The sequence below is a fragment of the Schistocerca nitens genome, chromosome 3 (genome assembly GCF_023898315.1).
Source record: "Schistocerca nitens isolate TAMUIC-IGC-003100 chromosome 3, iqSchNite1.1, whole genome shotgun sequence".
Taxonomy (NCBI): domain Eukaryota; kingdom Metazoa; phylum Arthropoda; class Insecta; order Orthoptera; family Acrididae; genus Schistocerca; species Schistocerca nitens.
Window position 1 is genome coordinate 774,201,617 of NC_064616.1, and position 16,236 is coordinate 774,217,852.

At 46.6% G+C, this 16,236-nt stretch overlaps 1 protein-coding gene and 5 non-coding genes across 8 annotated transcripts in view; 4 read left to right on the forward strand and 2 right to left on the reverse strand.

The window, feature by feature from the left end:
* The window catches only part of LOC126248778 (laminin subunit beta-1), a 376,490-nt gene that overhangs the window by 317,783 nt on the left and 42,471 nt on the right, over positions 1-16,236 (reverse strand). The gene's annotated exons all lie outside the window — the stretch shown is intronic.
* Trnat-ugu (transfer RNA threonine (anticodon UGU)) lies at positions 4,581-4,655 on the reverse strand. Its single transcript has one exon. It is a non-coding gene; the product is annotated as a tRNA-Thr (tRNA).
* Positions 5,142-5,216, forward strand: Trnat-ugu (transfer RNA threonine (anticodon UGU)). Its single transcript has one exon. It is a non-coding gene; the product is annotated as a tRNA-Thr (tRNA).
* Trnat-ugu (transfer RNA threonine (anticodon UGU)) lies at positions 5,585-5,659 on the forward strand. Its single transcript has one exon. It is a non-coding gene; the product is annotated as a tRNA-Thr (tRNA).
* Positions 6,025-6,099, forward strand: Trnat-ugu (transfer RNA threonine (anticodon UGU)). Its single transcript has one exon. It is a non-coding gene; the product is annotated as a tRNA-Thr (tRNA).
* Trnat-ugu (transfer RNA threonine (anticodon UGU)) lies at positions 6,465-6,539 on the forward strand. Its single transcript has one exon. It is a non-coding gene; the product is annotated as a tRNA-Thr (tRNA).

Sequence of the window (16,236 nt, forward strand, 5' to 3'; positions counted from 1 at the left end):
TCGCAATCCAACATCGTGCCCACATAAGCACAACGCCGTGGCTGTTCAACTTCGCTCAATGTTGAACATCTTAACCTTGGAACCGTTTACTGTTTCTACTTTGCTTCTTTTTTCACAGTTCAAATACACCTTGTCCCTGTTTTCATGTTCGATTTGTGTTCAGTGTTTGACGGGTTATTCACTGGGCCATCTTGCCACTAAATCTGACGGGGGTGCGATGGGTACTTTCCTTTGTTAGCATATATGTAAAAAAAAATTTTAAAAAAAAGCTAGTTAGCAGTATCCAGATTGAGATTTTCATTCTGCAGCGGAGTGTGCGCTGATATGAAACTTCCTGGCAGATTAAAACTGTGTGCCCGGCCGAGACTCGAACTCGGGACCTTTGCCTTTCGCGGGCAAGTGCTCTATCAACTGAGGAAGGTAGGAGAGCTTCTGTAAAGTTTGGAAGGTAGAAGACGAGGTACTGCAGAAGTAAAGCTGTGAGTACCGGGCGTGAGTCGTGCTTCGGTAGCTCAGTTGGTAGAGCACTTGCCCGCGAAAGGCAAAGGTCCCGAGTTCGAGTCTCGGTCGGGCACACAGTTTTAATCTGCCAGGAAGTTTCAGCAGTAGCAGTAGTTTACGAAAACTAAAATAACACTGATACGAAACTTCACAAAACTGGAATGCACACCAGCTGTATGACTGACCTGCTAAGGATATCGTGCCTTCGAGGTTTATTTACTACACCAAACAAATAAATAAATTTTGTCGTCGTCGTCTTCAGTTTCAATACTGGTTTGCTGCAGCTCTAAACGTTACTCTATCTCTGCATAACTACTGCAATCTAGGTCTAATTGAACCTGCTTAGTGTATTCAAACCTTGGTGTCCCTCTCTTAGTTTTACCCACCACACTTCCTTCCATTGCCAAACTGACGATTATTTGATGCCATTCTTCTAGTCAAGTTGTGACAATTTCTTCCCTCCCCCACACTTAGATTTAGTAATATAAATCAATACGCATTATTATCCTGATTTTACCATTTCCCTATAAAACGTAAAGCAAACTGGCTGGAGGTGTGAATTCCACTTAGACGGCAGATACGTATAGATCCTCCCTCTTGCTCGTATCAAATTCAATCCCTTTCCGTTAGGATACAATGATCCGTCAGCAGTGTCTGAGGAAGTACACTGTGCAACGAGAGTGGCGGAAGGTACTGCCCGCCGTCTGGTTCACGAAAGCGACAGTCAGTGGTGTTTGGAATTCTACACTGAAGAGCCAAAGAAACTGTTGCACCTGCCTAATATCGTGTAGGGCCCGTCAAGCGCGCAGGAGTGCTGCAACACGACTAGGTATGGACTCGAGTAATGTCTGAAGTAGTGCTGGAGGGAACTGACACAAAGAATCCAGCACGACTGTCCATAAATCCGTAAGAGTACGAGGGGATGGAGATCTCTTCTGAACAGCACGTTGCAAGGCATCCCAGATATGCTCAATAATGTTTGTTTAATCTCAGAAGAGTGTTCCTGGAGCCACCCTGTAGCGATTCCGTACGTGTGGGGTGTCGCATTGTCCTGCTGGAATTGCCCAAGTCAGTCGGAATGCACAATGGACATGAATGGATGCAGGTGATAGGACAAGATGCTTACATACGTGTCACCTGTCAAAGTATATAGACGTATCAGAAGTCCCATATCACGCCAACTGCATATGCCCCACACCATTACAGAGCATCCACCAGCTTGAACAGTCCCCTGCTGACATGCAGGGTCCGTGGATTCATGAGGTTGTCTCCATACCAGTACACGTCCATCCGCTCGATACAATTCCAGACGAGACTCGTCCGACCAGGCCCTATGTTTCTAGTCATCAACAATCCAATGTCGGTGGTGACGGACCCAGGCGAGGAGTAAAGCTTTGTGTCGTGCAGTCATCAAGGGTACACGAGTGGTCCTTCGGCTCCGGAAGCCCATATCAATGATGTTTCGTTGAATGGTTCGCACGCTGACACTTGTTGATGGCCCAGCATTGAAATCTGCAACAATTTGCGGAAGGGTTGTACTTCTGTCACGTTGAACGATTCTCTTCAGTCATCGCTGGTCACGTTCTTGCAGGATCCTTTTCCGTCCGCAGCGATGTCGGAGATTTGATGTTCTGCCGGATTCCTGATATTCATGGCACACTAGTGAAATGGTAGTACAGGAATATCCCCATTTCATCGCTACCTCGGAGATGCTGTGTCCAATCGCTCGTGCGCCGACTATAACACCACGTTCAAACTCACTTAAATCTTGATAACCTACCACTGTAGCAGCAGTAACCGATCGCACAACTGCACCAGACATTTGTTGCCTTATATAGTCGTTGCCGACCGCAGCGCCGTATTCTGCCTGTTTACCTATCTCTGTGTTTAAATACGCATGCCTGAACCAGTTTCTTTGGCGTTTCTGTGTATCTCGTGTACTGTTTCCAGCACGTAACATTCATCTGCATTTTAATCTACACAGATTGTCTCATTACCCAATAAGTTTATCAGTTCGTGGCCATTATTACTATCTTTACTTAATGACGAGCGCTGCGCTCTTGGTCTGTAAGATGTACACTTAGTTGGATTACACAGTCGGCGTGTGCGGTGCCGAACAAGCTTGCGAGGCGCGAGTACTTGTGTCGGTCCGCCACTATTGACCAATAACGGAACGCTTCGGCTCCGCAGCAGCGCGCTTCCACATGGCCCTCTGAGATAGTAATCTGAGCGGAAGTGCTGCCCTTTGGCAGAACCGAGAGCCGCCCTTTTGCGTCTGCTGCCGCCGCCAGATATCGCTGTTTGCGCCTACTTGGTGACGTTCACAACGTAAACATGCCACAGCGAATGTTGCTCCCTACTGACTACATGAGAGATCAGCCGCGAAGCTGATTAATACAGGACTTAGCGAAACAGTAGCCGTGTTATCATTTTAGTGGAGGTAGCCGCTCTTATTTTTATCCGTATCTACGAAAGAAACTTGAAGGATGGTTACAGCTTAACGTCCCATCGTGCAGGCGAGGCACTGGCTTGGAATGGACAAGAATGAGGGAATGAGTCTGCACTGGGCTGTTCTGAAAGAACCATCCCGGCATTAGCCTGTAGTAGTATAGACAACCTCAGAAAATATGAACGAGGAACGTCGGTCGGGACTTTAATCTTGTTCAAAACGGCTCTGAGCACTATGGGACTTAACTTCTGAGGTCATCAGGCCCCTAGAACTTAGAACTACTTAAACCTAACTAACCTAAGGACATCACACACATCCATGCCCGAGGCAGGATTCGAACTTGCGACCATAGCGGTCGCGCGGTTCCAGACTGTAGCGCCTAGAACCGCTCTGCCACCTCGGCCGGCCTGTAGTCTTGTCCTCACGAATATGCGTCCAGTGTCTTATTACTATGTTACCTCGATCCGTGTAGTATAGTAGATTCGATTTTTGAAAATTCGCCTTCTGCGAGACAAAAAACAAAACAAAAAAAAAAAAGATTTTCAACCATTTGGTCATTCAATCTCCTCAATACGTACGTATCACCTTCCGCGGGTCTCTACAAATTTATGTCTGAAAATTCTGTAGTACGTTTCAGAACTGAGTAGTATAGGCCTTTGCATGTGCATTTTTTTTGTTACTATTTACTTTCGTTCCAGTCTAAGAGCTAAAAGTTAAATACACCCTTTAAGATACAGTTCGACCCACATAACAGTGCACAGACAGCACTGTGCCACGTTGTGCTTCGAGGACGGTAGGGGAGGGAGGGGGGGCCGCTGAGTGAGTTATACACATACTCAGTGCAAATGAAAATGGAATATTATTTATAGTGTGTATTACTTTCTTCTCTTCATAAGAACAAATATACCCTTGGCATATAGCACCTGGAGTAGTTACAAAGTCCATCGTCGTCCTTCCAGGCGGACACTTCTCTTGGTGGAGCTATGCGCAGCGACAAAAGGCGCAGATATACTTGCCTATGTCTAAAACCAATATTCCAATTAACACTGAATGTGTAATATGTTTCTTCCACAAATAAATAAGCGGAGACCCACTAGACAAGGGCATATAGATCCATAAAAACGCTTTTGTGGCCAAAAGAAAGAAAAGCCTTTATTTTTTCGCTAAACGTGGATTTCCAGAAAGGATTTTTACAGCTTAAGACTTACCATACGGTGTTTCAATCCACAAAAAATTATTCCAACTGACACCTGCAAAACATTCCATAATAATACAGCGTGTGTAGCGTACGATGGAAGAGCGGCTACCGATACGACAGTATACAGTGCTAAATAACGTAACGGTTGTCTCGGAATTCTTTCCGAGGCCGCTCCTAACTCTTCTAATTAGGCCATAATCGCGATACGCCACCTGCCTAAGTTCGGAAACGGATCGGTGGCAGTGCTGTGGTTGGAGGCTGCTTCTCCGCTATTAGCGCCCGCACAACGTTGTACATAGCGCTTGCGTCCTACCTGAAACACCCGTCAGAAAAGAGTTCAAATGCTACATTTTAAATAAAATGATAATTAAATGGACACCCTAGCTGCAAACAGGCGTTGATGTACTTCATTGGGGACATGTTGAAAATGTGTGCCCCGACCGGGACTCGAACCCGGGATCTCCTGCTTACATGGCAGGCGCTCTATCCATCTGAGCCACCGCGGGCACAGACGATAGTGCGTCTGCAGGGACTTATCCCTTGCACGCTCCCCGTGAGATCCACATTCCCAACATGTCCACACCTCTACATTCGTAGTGCGCCTAATAGATGCCCGGTCGGGGCACACATTTTCAACATGTCCCCAATGAAGTACATCAACGCCTGTTTGCAGCTAGGGTGTCCATTTAATTATCATTTCATTTCTAGCAAAGCTGCATGGTCATCCACGGTAACTGTTCTTTCGGGAACAGATACTACCGTCATATATAGTTAAAATATGGCTTCCCGGCCATTGACCTTCTTGTGCGAACGCACACGCTATGCCCGAACTCGTACGGGACTTGGTAGATTAATCTGCCACGAGTAATGTGTATGATGGGCAAACATCTATTAGGCACACTACGAATGTAGAGGTGTGGACATGTTGGGAATGTGGATCTCACGGGGAGCGTGCAAGGGATAAGTCCCTGCAGACGCAGCACTATCGTCTGTGCCCGCGGTGGCTCAGATGGATAGAGCGCCTGCCATGTAAGCAGGAGATCCCGGGTTCGAGTCCCGGTCGGGGCACACATTTTCAACATGTCCCCAATGAAGTACATCAACGCCTGTTTGCAGCTAGGGTGTCCATTTAATTATCATTTCATTTCTAGCAAAGCTGCATGGTCATCCACGGTAACTGTTCTTTCGGGAACAGATACTACCGTCATATATAGTTAAAATATGGCTTCCCGGCCATTGACCTTCTTGTGCGAACGCACACGCTATGCCCGAACTCGTACGGGACTTGGTAGATTAATCTGCCACGAGTAATGTGTATGATGGGCAAACAACTATTAGGCGCACTACGAATGTAGAGGTGTGGACATGTTGGGAATGTGGATCTCACGGGGAGCGTGCAAGGGATAAGTCCCTGCAGACGCAGCACTATCGTCTGTGCCCGCGGTGGCTCAGATGGATAGAGCGCCTGCCATGTAAGCAGGAGATCCCGGGTTCGAGTCCCGGTCGGGGCACACATTTTCAACATGTCCCCAATGAAGTACATCAACGCCTGTTTGCAGCTAGGGTGTCCATTTAATTATCATTTCATTTCTAGCAAAGTTGCATGGTCATCCACGGTAACTGTTCTTTCGGGAACAGATACTACCGTCATATATAGTTAAAATATGGCTTCCCGGCCATTGACCTTCTTGTGCGAACGCACACGCTATGCCCGAACTCGTACGGGACTTGGTAGATTAATCTGCCACGAGTAATGAGTATGATGGGCAAACATCTATTAGGCGCACTACGAATGTAGAGGTGTGGACATGTTGGGAATGTGGATCTCACGGGGAGCGTGCAAAGGATAAGTCCCTGCAGACGCACTATCGTCTGTGCCCGCGGTGGCTCAGATGGATAGAGCGCCTGCCATGTAAGCAGGAGATCCCGGGTTCGAGTCCCGGTCGGGGCACACATTTTCAACATGTCCCCAATGAAGTACATCAACGCCTGTTTGCAGCTAGGGTGTCCATTTAATTATCATTTCATTTCTAGCAAAGCTGCATGGTCATCCACGGTAACTGTTCTTTCGGGAACAGATACTACCGTCATATATAGTTAAAATATGGCTTCCCGGCCATTGACCTTCTTGTGCGAACGCACACGCTATGCCCGAACTCGTACGGGACTTGGTAGATTAATCTGCCACGAGTAATGAGTATGATGGGCAAACATCTATTAGGCGCACTACGAATGTAGAGGTGTGGACATGTTGGGAATGTGGATCTCACGGGGAGCGTGCAAAGGATAAGTCCCTGCAGACGCACTATCGTCTGTGCCCGCGGTGGCTCAGATGGATAGAGCGCCTGCCATGTAAGCAGGAGATCCCGGGTTCGAGTCCCGGTCGGGGCACACATTTTCAACATGTCCCCAATGAAGTACATCAACGCCTGTTTGCAGCTAGGGTGTCCATTTAATTATCATTTCATTTCTAGCAAAGCTGCATGGTCATCCACGGTAACTGTTCTTTCGGGAACAGATACTACCGTCATATATACATTTTAAATACCCTAAGTCGTTACCAGCACTGAAAGACCTGAGTCGAAACAAGGCCCCCGGAGTAGACAACATTCCATTGGAACTACTGACGGCTTTGGGAGAGCCAGCCCTGACGAAACTCTACCATCTGGTAAGCAAGATGTATGAAACAGGCGAAATACCCTCAGACTTCAGGAAGAATATAATAATTCCAATTCCAAAGAAAGCAGGTGTTGACAGATGTGAGAATTACCGGACAATCAGTTTAATAAGCCACAGCTGCAAAATACTAACACGAATTCTTTACAGACGAATGGAAAAACTAGTAGAAGCCGACCTCGGGGAAGATCAGTTTGGATTCCGTAGAAATATTGGAACACGTGAGGCAATACTGACCTTACGACTTATCTTAGAAGAAAGATTAAGGAAAGGCAAACCTACGTTTCTAGCATTTGTAGACTTAGAGAAAGCTTTTGACAATGTTGACTGGAATACTCTCTTTCAAATTCTAAAGGTGGCAGGGGTAAAATACAGGGAGCGAAAGGCTATTTACAATTTGTACAGAAACCAGATGGCAGTTATAAGAGTCGAGGGGCATTAAAGGGAAGCAGTGGTTGGGAAGGGAGTAAGACAGGGTTGTAGCCTCTCCCCGATGTTATTCAATCTGTATATTGAGCAAGCAGTAAAGGAAACAAAAGAAAAATTCGGAGTAGGTATTAAAATCCATGGAGAAGAAATAAAAACTTTGAGGTTCGCCGATGACATTGTAATTCTGTCAGAGACAGCAAAGGACTTGGAAGAGCAGTTGAACGGAATGGACAGTGTCTTGAAAGGAGGGTATAAGATGAACATCAACAAAAGCAAAACGAGGATAATGGAATGTAGTCGAATTAGGTCGGGTGATGTTGAAGGTATTAGATTAGGAAATGAGACACTTAAAGTAGTAAAGGAGTTTTGCTATTTGGGGAGCAAAATAACTGATGATGGTCGAAGTAGAGAGGATATAAAATGTAGACTGGCAATGGCAAGGAAAGCGTTTCTGAAGAAGAGAAATTTGTTAACATCGAGTATAGATTTAAGTGTCAGGAAGTCTTTTCTGAAAGTATTTGTATGGAGTGTAGCCATGTATGGAAGTGAAACATGGACGATAAATAGTTTGGACAAGAAGAGAATAGAAGCTTTCGAAATGTGGTGCTACAGAAGAATGCTGAAGATTAGATGGGTAGATCACATAACTAATGAGGAGGTACTGAATAGGATTGGGGAGAAGAGGAGTTTGTGGCACAACTTGACCAGAAGAAGGGATCGGTTGGTAGGACATGTTCTGAGGCATCAAGGGATCACCAATTTAGTATTGGAGGGCAGCGTGGAGGGTAAAAATCGTAGGGGGAGACCAAGAGATGCATACACTAAGCAGATTCAGAAGGATGTAGGTTGCAGTAGGTACTGGGAGATGAAGAAGCTTGCACAGGATAGAGTAGCATGGAGAGCTGCATCAAACCAGTCTCAGGACTGAAGACCACAACAACAACAACAAGTCGTTACCATTCGTTACCTGTAATTTTGGTGCTGAGATCAACAAACAGTAATACTTTTACACACACTGAAGTGTAAGATATTCAAGAACTTAAACATTTATCTTGACAATATTCAATCAACCTAGTTTAAAATACACTGCCTGACAAAGAAAGTGAAGTAGCCAGAAGGGGAAGAGGAAACGAGAGGTAACTTCACAGTTTGAAAGGGTATGCGACGTTACTTCACTGAAGCACGCACTGATTCGGGTGGGGGGGGGGGGGCTGGAGGAGGGGAGTGTTATGAAGCCGTTGTGTCTTCTGTCCTCTGCTCCTGCAAGCTGGCCCGCAACTTAACTGCTCCTTGATACCCTGGATATCGTCGTTGGGGCGGAGTTAACGTCCGAGTTGGTCCCCCACATGTTTTATTGGACACAGACCTGGAAATCTTATTGGCCGCGGGAGTACCTCAGCAGCACACAGACACTTAACTGAGACACGTTCCGTGTGTGGACCAGCGTTATCCTGCTGAAAAAAGGTACAATACTGGCGCATGAGAGGTAACACGTGAGGACACAAGATGCCGTAATATATCGTTGTGTCGTCTGAGTTCTCTCAATCACTACTAGCCGAGACCTGAAGTCACACCCGATGGCTCTCCACATGATGACGCAGAAGTAACACCGCTGTGCCTCTTCTAAATACTAAAAGAATGGTAGCTGTCCCCAGGTCGCTGCCATATTCGCCGACGATGGTCATCCGGAATAGTGCAGAACAGGGATTCATAATAATTCCGTCCACCATGGGTTAAAATTGCTATGATCTCTCCTTTAATTTTTTGCCTTCAAAATGACGGAATGTTCACTTGTCGAGACATCGGTGCCCGGCTGCATTCCTGCAACTCCTTCCCCATCGATTCACAATCCGCGTTTACTCTCTGATTCAGACCACACCATGAACGTTAAATTCTAATCTTCTTGCTTTCCTGGTCATTTGTCGAACACACCTAATCAGGGTAAGATTGGTTGGTTGATTTGGGGGAGGGGGCCAAACACTGAGGTCATCGGCACGTCGGATTGGGGAAGGATGGGAAAGGAAATCGGCCGTGCCCTTTCAAAGGAATCATTCCGGCATTTGCTTGAAGCGATTTAGGGAAATCACGGCAAACCTAAATCAGGATGGCCGGACGCGAGTGTGTGAAACGTGGTTCTCCCGAATGCCAGTCCAGTGTGCAAACCAGTGCGCCACCTAGCTCGGTTGAGGATAAGGATTTGAAGATTTAGAGAAGAATGCTCATCAACATAGCACCTATCACAATGGTAGGTAAACTATATCGTTCGGTTTTAAATTCACTGCCAGTCAAAAAACTGAAGCATCTAGAAGATATGGTCAGACGACAGTGTAACTTCGTACAAAGACACACATGTAAGTGATTAAAGTTGCCGTGTAGAGTAGACACCACAGTGAGTTTAGTATTGCCACCAGGACTGGTAGAGCATATATGGTGCGTGAATGGCGCCAGATGATGAGTGATTATGGTGAAGAACATGGAGAGCCTGTGTACTCGTCCGAGACAGCGTTATCAGCATCTAACAGTGTTTGAAAGGAGTTTCATTGCCGGTCTCATTTAAGTCAAGTGGTCGAGTCGTTCCAGATCCAGATTTGTGAGACATTCGGATGTGAGACTGGCCCGATGTTGGACTGCGTGGGAACATCAGGACAGGCGTAATCGTTTCCGACCGACCACATCTGACCACCACAACGGAGTGTCATAGTATTTTCCACCGAGCATATCGCAACTCCTTCGCATCCGCGCCTTCCGTACGAGCAGAAATAATGCAATATTCTGTGTCATCCCGCGTCATTGGTCCGAGACTACGAACAGCCCAACTAGGGAACTACCGTCCCATACGTAGGATGCCGTTAACGCAACAACACAAACGACTGCGTTTGCAATGGTAGGTTAATGAAGCACGGACTGCTGATGAATAGCGTCGCATTGCGTCGCGGTAGTTTTGCTTCTGCACTATCGCGGATGACCATCGTCAGCGATTATGGCGGCGATTTGGGGTAGGGTCCCATTCTTCCAATGTTTCGGAGAGGCACCGCTGTGTTACTCCTGGCTTCATGTGTAGGTAGTCATCGATTATTACTTCATGTCACGGATGCTAATGATTGAACGAACTCTGGTGCCACAACGGTACGTCACGAACATCTTGCGTTCTCATTTGTTACCTTTCATGCGGCGTTCTGAGTGTGCCTCTTTTAAACAGGACAGTGCTCATCCACATATGGGACATATGTCTATGAACTGTCTGCGTAATGTTGAGGCACTCCCACGGCCAGCAAGATCCCAAGATCTGTCTCCGATAGAGCACGTGTAGTAGCATCTTCGACGTCTACTCGTTGAGAGTAACAGTATCCAAGATATCAACGACCTCATGCAACAGTTGTGGGACTGCTTGCCTCGGGAGAAGATACAACGGCTTCGTCATACCCTTCCCAACGGTATCAGAGCAAATTCCCACAGAGCTGCAACAACATACTGAGAAATGGGCTTATACTGCTAAGTTCTCTGTGAATCTGACTCGGTACTGAAATCACTGAACTAACGTCACATACCCTTTAAACCCTGAAGTTCCATTCCGTTTCCTCCTACCCTTCCGGATTTTTTTTTCAGGCAGTGTAATCAACACGACACGCGGGAGTACCCCAGGGAAGCATCCTAGGGCTCTGGCTCTGAGCACTATGCGACTTAACTTCTGAGGTCATCAGTCGCCTAGAACTTAGAACTAATTAAACCTAACTAACCTAAGGACATCACACACATCCATGCCCGAGGCAGGATTCGAACCTGCGACCGTAGCGGTCGCTCGGTTCCAGACTGTAGCGCCTAGAACCGCACGGCCACTCCGGCCGGCCAAGCATCCTAGGGCCCCTACTGTTTAACCTCTACATAAACGATCTCCCAACCACACACAACACAACGATGGCAATCTAAGCGGATGACACAGCCATCCTCGAGCAAGATTGGAAACCATCAAACATTACGTCACGCTTACAGACTGCATTCAGAGTGGCTAAGCCTTGGTTGGAGAAATGGCGTGTTAGAGTAAACGTCGACAAGTGCGAAGCCGTTCTGTTCACTAGAAGACCGAAGCAACTGCGCAAACACAGATAATGCAGACCAATAACTCTACATGCACGCCCAATACGTTTCCGTGAGAAAGTCAAATACCTCGGTGTCTGGCTGGACCGGAAATTACTCTGGGGGAACCACATACAACACATGACCAACCGAGCAAGCGCGAGGCTCAAACAGCTCTACCCTATGCTCAACAGGCGTAGCACACTGAACAGAAGGGTGTCGAGGTCCATGTACATGACACTTATTCGACCCCTGATGACGTACGCAGCTCCTGTCTGGGGATACGCTGCGCCCACACGCCTGCGCCGTCTGCAGCTCATACAAAACAAAGTACTCAAAATCATAAGCAATGCTCCACGATACACACGCATCGCGTACCTTCACCGGGAATACCGACTTGAGACTCTCACGGAGGTAATCCACAAACTCATCACAAGACTATACAGAAACTCCAGACACTCGCAGAACCCGTTTATTCTGAATCTGGGGGGATGGAAACATAAAAGACCAAAGGACATACTTGTAAGGACCTAACATCTATGGCCAAGCACACACAAACACAACGGTACAGGTGAGTCCCTGTTAATCAGACGCCATTACTGGATATCCAGCTGGAACACACTGCCGAATAACTGGCACCACGCAGGGAAGCCATACCGTACACTGCATGCATACAAGCCCCACACACACCCCCACACAGTGAGATGATCTATGGCCGATCTCCCACTACTATATAACGATCTTGATTGTTCCACAGCCGGCCGAAGTGGCCGAGCGGTTCTAGGCGCTACAGTCTGGAACCGCGCGACCGCTACGGTCGCAGATTCGAATCCTGCTTCGGGCATGGATGTGTGTGATGTCCTTAGGTTGGTTAGGTTTAAGTAGTTCTAAGTTCTAGGGGACTGATGACCTAAGGTGTTAAGTCCCATAGTGCTCAGAGCCATTTGAACCATTTGATTGTTCCAGGAATGCAGCGGCTGCAGCAACTGGGATGCATCGCCATCGCTTGCCACGGTAATGATGCGTGATACCCTTACTAACAAATCCAACCTTGCATGATCTATCGCAGCTAGTACGCCACTACTGCTCTTATTACCCATCCCACTGTCGCAGAGGTTTTTTTCCTACGGCACGAGCCTTGGCACTTTTATCCCTCTGCTCTTCAAATTGCTACCCTCATTCGCATTTCGTCCACTATCACCTGATGGACCGTGTTAATGCGTAGTCTTACCCAGACGCACGGATAACATAACAGCCCAGCATCCTGTGATCCACTTACTAGATAACTAACATGTTGACGGAGGTGACAGTAGAACTTTTGGTCTGGTCACCACGTTGGTGCGGGCGTGGAGGGGCCCCATCTCTATCGTTGTTGTTGTTGTGGTCTTCAGTCCTGAGACTGATTTGATGCAGCTCTCCATGCTACTCTATCCCGTGCAAGCTTCATCTCCCAGTACCTACTGCAACCTACATCCTTCTGAATCTGCTTAGTGTATTCATCTCTTGGTCTCCCTCTACGATTTTTACCCTCCACACTGCCCTCATGCTAAATTTATGATCCTCTGATGCCTCAGAACATGTCCTACCAACCGGTCCCTTCTTCTTGTCAAGTTGTGCCACAAACTCCTCTTCTCCCAAATTCTATTCAATACCTCCTCATTAGTTATGTGATCTACCCATCTAATCTTAAGCATTCTTCTGTAGCACCACATTTCGAAAGCTTCTATTCTCTTTTTGTCCAAATTATTTATCGTCCATGTTTCACTTCCATACATGGCTACACTCCACACAAATACTTTCAGAAACGACTTCCTTACACTCAAATCTATACTCGATGTTAACAAATTTCTGTTCTTCAGAAACGCTTTCCTTGCCATTGATAGTCTACATTTTATATCCTCTCTAGATCGACCATCATTAGTTATTTTGCTCCCCAAATAGCAAAACTCCTTTACTACTTTAAGTGTGTCATTTCCTAATCTAATTCCCTCAGCATCACCCGACTTAATTCGACTACATTCCATTATCCTCGTTTTGTTTTTGTTGATGTTCATTTTAAATCCTCCTTTCAAAACACTATCCATTCCATTCAACTGCTCTTCCAAGTCCTTTGCTGTCTCTGACAGAATTACAATGTCATCGGCAAACCTCAAAGTTTATTACTACGATTTATTTCGTGCAAGCTGGCAGAGCATTTTAATTTGGTTAACGGTATTCTCGAGTATTTTCATTGAAAGTCTTTAACAAGAAGAACTATGGCTTTAAACACTATCTTTGCAAATGAATCTGGATAAAAACGGGTATCTTCATTTTGATACTGTACATCTGGTTGTCAAATCAAACGAGCATATACGAGGTACTCTGTTCTTCCTGTCTGATAATGTGACTTTTCTCTCGTGGGGTGTCGCTTCACACAGTAACTGACGCCCTGAGAGCATACCGTGCAGACTGCGTGATGGATGTACAGCCCCCAGCCTAGTGCCGGTGACGTCACGCACCTCAATTAACGAGCACACATCTGGAGCGGCCACCGCCTATTGACGCTGCAACAGCAAACATCCGCGCTCCTCGCAGCCCGCCAAACGCTATAACAGCCGCCTCCTCCTTTCCTTTAAGGCGCTAATGGTGACCTGGCACCTATTGCCACACACACAGTTACGGTAACAGAAATTGGATCCAATCTCTTCTATTAATTCAAGCTGGTAAGGGTTTCAGACTGCTATGGAATACTCAAGAACCGATCGAAAAAGAAACTTCCTGGCAGATTAAAACTGTGTGCCCGACCGAGACTCGAACTCGGGACCTTTGCCTTTCGCGGGCAAGTGCTCTACCAGAGCTACCGAAGCACGACTCACGCCCGATCCTCACAGCTTTACTTCTGCCAATATCTCGTCTCCTACCTTCCAAACTTTACAGAAGCTCTCCTGCGAACCTTGCAGAACTAGCACTCCTGAAAGAAAGGATACTGCAAGGGTCGCAGGAGAGCTTCTGTAAAGTTTGGAAGGTAGGAGACGAGATACTGGCAGAAGTAAAGCTGTGAGGACTGGGCGTGAGGCGTGCTTCGGTAGCTCTGGTAGAGCACTTGCCCGCGAAAGGCAAAGGTCCGAGTTCGAGTCTCGGTCGGGCACACAGTTTTAATCTGCCAGGAAGTTCCATATCAGCGCACACTCCCCTGCAGAGTGAAAATCTCATTCTCGATCGAAAAAGTGTTTGGTAAACCACTTCTTTCGAGGATGTATTACATTTCCTTACGGTTTTCCCAATGAATCTCAGCCTGGTATCTGCTTTTCCTGCACTTACTTTTATGGAACCATTCCACTTCAGGTCGCTTCGATAGTTACTGCTGGGCATTTTACGGTAGTTTCTACTTCCAGTCATTTGTCGCCAACAGTGTAATCGCACCAGTAATGGAGCTCTTCGCCTATGTATGCACAATATGATATTTAACTGTTTCGACAGTTTGCCTGTTTCTCAAATCTGGCAAGTGTTCTTTAGGGTGAATGAGTATTTGAAGCCTTCTGTCTCCACTTTGTCCCACATATGCTCTGCTGGACTAATGTCTGTGGAAGAAGTACCTTAGAACAGCGTTAAACCAGCCACAACTACACCTGTACTACACATTAACACTGTATGATGATTGGGGGAGGGTACATCAGTGCACCCAAATTAAATTTCTCATTTTCTATCCCTCCATCTACATGTATCTTTCTTACTGTGTGTGCCAGGGAGGGGGGGGGGTAGGGTTGGCACTTCTGGTACCATCATTTATCCCCTTCCTTGTTCCATTCGCAAATGGCACGTGGGAAGTATGAATGTTTTAAAACCTCCATAAGGAAAGATGTCATCAGTCCGAAGATTGTTTTGACCACCACAGTATTTCATTAAGCAATGTCCTGTTGGAGGTGGTATGCCATTGCCTTCCTCCGACATCTGAACTGAGTTATCCAACCAGTTGCAGGGGAACTTACACTTAAACATGGATTCCGAAGTACGGTGCAGATCGGCCTTTTTCACATCATCAAACATTTCCAGAGGTGAAAGAAGTGACAAATGACAGATAAAAATCCTGTGACTGTTTGGGGATCGAATCCGAGACCTTAGGACTTCTTCTGTGGCACTCTGCCACTGAGCTGTTGTTCTAATTTCTCCGATTTTCTCGTCACGGCCGTTCGCGAGCCGTATGTGGGACGAAGTATAATGTTGCCCGACCCTTCTTGAAACGTACGCTCTCGGAATTTCAACAGGAAACGTCGGCCTGATGCACAATCGCTCTCTTGTAGCGTCTCTCACTGGAGTTTGTTGAGTATCTCCGTAACGCTCTGGCGTCGACTAAACGACCCCATAACGAAACGCGCGGCTCTTCGTTGGATCCAAGCTTTCCTATTAATTCAACCTGGTAAGGGTTCCAGACTGCTATGGAATACTCAAGATCCGATCGAAAAAGTGTTTGGTAAACCACTTCTTTCGAGGATGAATTACATTTCCTTAAGGTTATCCCAATGAATCTCAGCCTGGTATCTGCTTCTCCTGCACTTACTTTTATGGAACCATTCCATTTCAGGTCGCTTCGGTGGTTACTGGTGGGCATTTTACGGTAGTTTCTGCTTCCAGTGATTTATCGCCAACAGCGTAATCGGACCAGTAATGGAGCTCCTCGCCTATGTATGCACAATATGTTATTTATTTATGTTTAGGTACAACTGCCAATCTCTGCACCAATCGTCGGTCCTCAGTAGACCTTCCTGCATTTAGCTATTGTCGTCTGGCGTACCACACTTCCTATACAGGGTGTTACAAAAAGGTACGGCCAAACTTTCAGGAAACATTCCTCACACACAAAGAAAGAAAATATGTTATGTGGACATGTGTCCGGAAACGCTTACTTTCCATGTTAGCCGGCCGGAGTGGC